Below are 7797 nucleotides of genomic sequence, written 5' to 3'. Positions count from 1 at the left end.
AAAAAAAAAAAAAAAAAAAAAAAAAGAAGGCAGCAATCTTATCTGTTTTTGTTTTTGTTTTTTTTGAGACAGAGTCTCGCTCTGTCACCCAAGCTGGAGTACAGTGGCGTGATCTCGGCTCACTGCCAGCTCCATCTCCCAGCTTCAAGCGATTCTCTTTCCTCAGTCTCCTGAGTAGCTGGGATTACAGGCGCACACCACCATGCCTGGCTAATTTTTGTATTTTTAGTAGAGATGGGGTTTCACCATGTTGGCCAGGATGGTCTCGATCTCCTGACCTGTGATCCACCCATCTCGGCCTCCCAAAGTGCTGGGATTACAGACTTGAGCCACAGCACACGGCTTTTTTTTTTTTTTTTTTTTTGAGACAAAGTCTGTCACCCAGGCTGGAGTGCAGTGGCGCAATCTTGGCTCACTGCAAGCCCTGCCTCCCAGGTTCACGTCATTCTCCTGCCTCAGCCTCCCGAGTAGCTGGGACTACAGGCACCCACCACCACACTCGGCTAATTTTTTGTATTTTTAGTAGAGACGGGGTTTCACTATGTTAGCCAGATGGTCTCGATCTCCTGATCTTGTGTTCCACCTGCCTCGGCCTCCCAAAGTACTGGGATTACAGGTGTGAGTCACCGCGCCCAGCTTTTTTTTTTTTTTGAGACAGAGTCTTACTGTGTTGCCCAGGCTGGAGTGCAATGGCGCGATCTCGGCTCACTGCAACCTCCACTTCCCAGGTTCAGGTGATTCTCCCGCCTCAGCCTCCGGAGTAGCTGGGACTACAGGCGTGAGCCAGCACACCCAGCTAATTTTTGTATTTTTAGTAGAGACAGGGTTTCACTATGTTAGCCAGGCTGGTCTCGAACTCCTGACCTTGTGATCCGCCGGCCTCGGTCTCCCAAAGTGCAGGGATTATAGATGTGAGCCACCGCGCCCAGCTACACCTGGCTTTTTTTTTTTTTTTGTAGTTTTAGTAGAAATGGGGTTTCACCGTGTTAGCTAGGATGGTCTTGATCTCCTGACCTTGTGATCTGCCCGTCTCGGCCTCCCAGAGTGCTGGGATTACAGGCGTGAGCCACTGCACCCAGCCTAGCAGCAGCCTTACCTGTTTCAAAGGCTCCAAGAAGCTAGGGCATTGGCACATAATAAATGTTCAATAAATTTTGCTAAATCTGTCTAAGAATGAAGTACCAAAAATTGGAACTCATTTTTACTTTTACACTTTTCTCATTCTTGAGCCTGCTGGGAGTAATTATATTACTAAGTATACTGGTGTTCAGCAAATGCCTATGTAAATTAACTGAAGCATAATATAACTGAATTTCTTTTTTTTTTTTTTTTGAGACCGAGTCTTGCTCTGTCGCCCAGGCTGGAGTGCAGTGGCGCAATCTCGGCTCACTGCAAGCTCCGCCTCCCGGGTTCACGCCATTCTCCTGCCTCAGCCTCCCGAGTAGCTGGGACTACAGGCGCCCGCCACTGCGCCCGGCTAATTTTTTCTATTTTTAGTAGAGACGGGGTTTCACCATGGTCTCGATCTCCTGACCTTGTGATCCACCCGCCTCGGCCTCCCAAAGTGCTGGGATTACAGGCGTGAGCCACCGCGCCCGGCCATAACTGAATTTCTTAAAGAGCACTTAAGAAAGCTAGATAAGAAGCCTTAAAATGTGATAACACCAGATACTCTTTTTTGTTTTTTAACATGACAAGACAGAAGATACAAATATTCTTTTGTTTTCTGAGATGGAGTTTTGGTCTATCGCCTAGGCTGGAGTACAGTGGTGTTGTCTCAACTCACTGCAAATTCCACCTCGCAGGTTCAAGCGATTCTCCTGTCTCAGCCTTGGGAGTAGCTGGGATTAAAGGTGCGCGCCACCAAGTCCATCTACTTTTGTATTTTCAGTTGAGACGCGGTTTCATCATGTTGGCCAGGCTGGTCTCCAACTCCTGGTCTCAAGTGATTCACCCACCTCAGCCTCCCAAAGCGCTGGGATTATAGGCGTGAACCACTGCGCCTGGCCAGAAAATACAGATATTCTTTCAAAGGGACACCAAACCAAAGAAACTTGTGCCCATAATCCCAGTTACTGGGGAGGCTGAGTCGGAGGATTGCTTGAGCCCAGGAGTTCAAGACTACTCTAAGCCACATAGAAAGACCTTATCTCCTGCCAGGCGCAGTGGCTCATGCCTGGCTCGACCTTCTTGTTTTCAAAGGCTAATTAAAGGCTGGGCGCGGTGGCTCACACCTGTAATCCCAGCACTGAGAGACCAAGGCGGGAGGATCACCTGAGGTCAGGAGTTTGAGACTAGCCTGGCCAACATGATGAAACCCCGTCTCTACTAAAAATACAAAAATTAGCTGGGCGTGGTAGCCCACACCTGTAATCACAGCTATTTGGGAGGCTGAGGCAAGCTAATCGCTTGAACCTGGAAGGTGGATGTTGCAGTGAACCAAGATCGCACCACTGCACTCCAGTCTGGGCAACAAGAGGAAAACTCCGTCTCAAAATTGGAAAAAAAAAAAAGGAAATGCAGTCCGGGTGCGGTGGCTCACTCCTTTAATCCCATCACTTTGGGAGGCTAAGGCTAATAGATCACCTGAGGTCAGGAGTTTGAGACCAGCCTGAAAAACAGGAGACACTCCGTCCTACTAAAAATATAAAATTATCCAGGCGTGCTGGCACACGCCTATAATCCCAGCTACTCGGGAGGCTGAGACAGGAGAATGGCGTAAACCCGGGAGGCAGAGCTTGCAGTGAGCTGAGATCCGGCCACTGCACTCCAGCCTGGGCAACAGAGTGAGACTCCGTCTCAACAACAACAACAACAAAAAGCAAGACTCCATCTCAAAAAAGAGAAAAAATAAGAAAGAAAAGAAAAAAGAAAATTTAAATAGAGATGGGGGTTTCACTACATTGCCAAGGTTGGTTTTGAACTTCTGGGCTAAACCAGTCTTCACACCTCGACCTCTGAAAGTGTTGGGATTACAGACTTGAGCCACTACCTGTCTAAGTCTTTGTCTTGATCTAGGTATTTTATATTTTAAAACTCCTTCTAAGCCAGGCGCAGTGGCTCACGCCTGTAATCCCAGCACTTTGGGAGGTTGAGACGGGCAGATCACGAGGTCAGGAGTTCAAGACCTGCCTGATCAACACGGTGAAACCCCGTCTCTACTAAAAATACAAAAATTAGCCGGGCATGATGGCAGGCAATTGTAATCCTGACTACTCAGGAGGCTGAGGCAGGAGAATCGCTTGAACCCAGGAGGCAGAGGTTGCAGTGAGCTGAGATGGTGCCACTGCATTCCAGCCTGGGCGACAGAGAGGCTTTGTCTCAAAAACAAACAAAAAACCCTCCTTCTAGCCCAGGCATGGTGGCTCACGCCTGTAAATCCCAGCACTTTGAGAGGCTGAGGTGGGCGGATCACCTTAGGTCAGGAGTTCGAGACCAGCCTGGCCAGCGTGGTGAAACCCCATCTCTACTAAAAATACAAAAAAATTAGCCAGGCGTGGTTGTGGGCACCTGTAATCCCAGCTACTTAGGACGGTGAGGCAGGAGAATTGCTTGAACTCGGGAGGCAGAGGTTGCAGTGAGCTGAGATCGTGCCACTGCACTCCAGCCTCTGTGACAAGAGCATGGCTCCATCTCAAAAAAACAAACAAAAAACTCCTTCTTCCAAGTGGTTAAATTATTATTTATTTTGTATATAGGTGAGAAGGAGAATTCACAGAAAATTAGATATGCACATCCAAACTTGTCAAACAAGTCATACTGCCCAATTTTCACAAGCCAATCAGAGTACCAAAAACACTAGAACAAAAGGACAAATCCAAATTACAGCACAGATTTGCAACCAACTCAAAGATACACTTAGAAAGTTTCTACAGAAACGTTTTTCAGGATAGCCATAAAAAAGAATGAAATCATATATTTTGCATCCATGTCTGGATGCAGCTGGAAGCCATTATCGTAAGTGAATAAATGGAGGAACAGAAAACAAAATACCGCATGTTCTCACTTGTAAGTGGGAGCTAAACACTGAGTATTCATGGACATAAAGATGGCAACAACAGACACTGGGGACTACTAGATAGGGGAGGGTTGAGGGTAAGGTTGGAAAAACTAACTGTTGGGTGCTATGCTCACGACCGGATCCGGGGAACAAGATCATCTGTATCCCAAACCTCAGGATCATGTAACAAACAAAATAAAGTTGAAATTACTTTTAAAAAGGCCAGGCACAGTGGTTCACGTCTGTAATTCCAGCACTTTGGGAGTCTGAGGCTGGTGGATCATGAGGTTAAGAGATTGAGACCACCCTGGCCAACATGGTGAAACCCTGTTCTGCTAAAAATACAAAAATTAGCTGGGCCTGGTGGCGCCTGCGCCTGTAGTCCCAGCTACTCAGGAGGCTGAGGGAGGAGAATCACTTAAACCCAGGAGGCGGAGACTACACTACAGCCTGGCAACAGAGCGAGACTCCATCTCAAAGAAAAAAAAAGAAAGAAATTACTTTTAAAAAGTTTCTCAGTCTTCTAAGGGAAATAATTCTTACTTAAAGTCTAGCACAGTATTGACAATACAGTCATATCATGGTGTGGGCAAATACATTTTAAAGTAATCCTTTAGCATACCAGGCCCTGTATATTGCTAAATGTTAAAGAAAATGACAATACTATTGTAACACTTTCTGTAGGAAATATGAAAAATAATGTGCTTGTTTTTCAATTAAATAGTAAAACAAAAAAACTCAATTATCCACTAATGTTGACAGACACCCAATAAGTAATTTAAAAAGCATTACATAATAAAGTTTTTCTACAGATGTTCATCGTACATTTTAAAACATTTTCAAAGCAAGTAATGAGCAGAACTAAATTATTAGCTGCACGTTTACTTTACAAAATGAAACAAAGGGAAAGGGAGATATAACAGATACTAAACTTTTCTGAAACAGAAGGCACTCTTGTTACTTAATTAAGAACTAAAATGGCCTCATTACACAAGGCAACGTGATTTAACAATGACGTCATTCATAAAGAGAAAGCCACTGGAATGAATAAATAGGAGCCATGGAAAAGGTCTGAAGACTGTCTTCTCATATTCCACTGATTTTCAAATCAATCAAAACACTTAGATTTTTTTTTTTTTTTTTGAGACGGAATCTAGCTTTATTGCCCAGGCTAGAGTGCAGTGGTGCGATCTCAGCTCACGGCAACCTCCGCCTCCCAGGTTCAAGAAATTCTCCTGCCTCAGCCTCCCGACTAGCTGGGACTACAGGCGCATACTGACATGCCCGGCTAATTTTTTGTATTTTAGTAGAGACGAGGTTTCACCGTGTTGCCCAAGCTGGTCACGAACTCCTGAGCTCAGACAATTCGCCTGCCTTGGACTCCAAAATTGCTGGGATTATAAGCGTGAGCCACCTCGCCCGGCCCCCTCAAAGCACTTAGATTTTAAATGAGATCTTTCCTACTTAAACTGAAATAACCGGCCGGGCGCGGTGGCTCAAGCCTGTAATCCCAGCACTTTGGGAGGCCGAAATGGGCGGATCACGAGGTCAGGAGATCGAGACCATCCTGGCTAACACGTTGAAACCCCGTCTCTACTCAAAAAAATACAAAAAACTAGCCGGGCGATGTGGCGGGCGCCTGTAGTCCCAGCTACTCGGGAGGCTGAGGCAGGAGAATGGCGTAAACCCGGGAGGCGGAGCTTGCAGTGACCTGAGATCCCGCCACTGCACTCCAGCCTGGGCGACAGAGCCAGACTCCGTCTCAAAAAAATAAATAAATAAACTGAAATAACCATTTAAAAAGCACCAAACACCCTAAGAACCAAGTATATCTTTCTGTGCTGATATCTGTAGAAAATAAAATTTTTGGCCGTGCGCGGTGGCTCACGCCTGTAATCCCAGCACATTGGGAGGCCGAGGCGGGCAGATCACAAGGTCAGGAAATCGAGACCATCCTGGCGAACACGGTGAAACCCCTTCTCTTCTAAAAATACAAAAAATTAGTCGGGCGTGGTGGAGGGCGCCTGTAGTCCCAGCTGCTCGGGACGCGGAGGCAGGAGAATGGCGTGAGCCCGGCAGGCGGAGGTTGCAGTGAGCCAAGATCGCGCCACTGCACTCCAGCCTGGGCGACAGAGCGAGACTCCGTCTCAAAGAAAAACAAAAAAAAAAAGAAAGAAAATAAAATTTTTAAATTAAAAAGAGAAACAAGTATAATACTAGGTAAAGACAAAAATGCAGAAACATTCAATATTATATTTGATAAAATATCTTAAAATAGAAAATTCTCTCATATGACCTTTTGCACAAAAATGATAACTGGTAAGACATTTAAATCATCTAAACCTACTTTTCATTAATGTCCAAATTTACTGGTCTAAAACACAACTTTTTAACAAATGAGATCTCAGCAATCTGACCCCAAGTTTAGTAACACCCTTGGCAAACCAACCCTGGTATCACATTCAACTTAACTTCTAAGAGAAGACATTTTCCTGACCCCAATAAAACCCAGCAGATGTGAAATCGTTATTTTTAGTACCTGAAATTTGGTTCGTGAGTGAATTATACCCATCAAGGAAATATGTTCTATTCTCCTGCCAAAGCCCAGTCCTGCACTCTTTATTAGACAGAACTCACAAGTAGTCATCCAAACTTAATCTTTAAAAGTCAACTCCCCCTCAACCTGTGGCAAGAGTTTCAGGATTCAGCAGTGGCTAAGAAAAACATCTGAGGCTTTAAATAAAAAATAAAATAAAATAGGCCGGACATGGTGGCTCACGCCTGTAATCTCAGCACTTTGGGAGGTTGAGGTGGGTGGATCACTTGAGGTCAGGAGTTCAAGACCAGCCTAACCAATGTGGTGAAACCCTGTCTCTACTAAAAATACAAAAATTAGCCAGGCGTGGTGGCGCATGTCTGTAATCCCAGCTACTCGGAAGGCTGAGGCAGGAGAACTGCATGAACCCAGGAGATGGAGGCTGCAGTGAGCCAAGACCGCACCACTGCACTCCAACCTGGGTGACAAAGCAAGACTCCATCTTACAATAAATAAATAAATAAAATAAAATAAAACAAAGCTCTGGGAGAATATGACTACAAAATGAAAGGAAAAGCTGCTGATAAAGAAAGAGGGGTGTCAAGAAAAAAAAAAAAAGCTCATACCTGTAATCCTAGCATTTTGGGAGGCCAGGAGATCAAGACCATCCTGGCCAACATGGGGAAACCCAGTCTCTACTAAAAATACAAAAATCAGCAGCTGGGCACAGAGGCTCACGCCTATAATCCCAGCACTTTGGGAGGCCGAGGCAGGCAGATCACCTGAGATCAGGAGTTCAAGACCAGCCTGGCCAACATGGTACAACTCTACTAAAAATACAAAAATTAGCCAGGTGTGGTGGTGGGCGTTACTCGGGAGGCTGAGGCAGGAGAATTGCTTGAACCCAGGAGGCAGAGGTTGCAGTGAGCTGAGACCACGCCATGGGACTCCACCCTGGGCAATAAGAACAAAACTCCGTCTCCAAAAAAAAAAAAAAGAAAAAAATCATTAAAAAAAAATAATAAATGTAAACAGACTAAGTAAACACCATGGAAGCTGCAATCTCCCACAGTCATGTAATATATCTCATTTTGTACAGTGATATATACACATATCATATAACATTTCACATCCAATGTTCTTTCTACATCATACCATTAAGAAGTTGAACATATTGCAAAAAGGTTAAATTTTGCAGTAAAATAACTATCAGAGAAGGGGGTAAAATGAGACACTTTTTTTTTTTTTGCCAGGGACTCAC

This window comes from Papio anubis, chromosome 9, assembly GCF_008728515.1.
Source record: "Papio anubis isolate 15944 chromosome 9, Panubis1.0, whole genome shotgun sequence".
NCBI classification, from domain to species: domain Eukaryota; kingdom Metazoa; phylum Chordata; class Mammalia; order Primates; family Cercopithecidae; genus Papio; species Papio anubis.
This window is presented reverse-complemented; position numbering follows the sequence as displayed.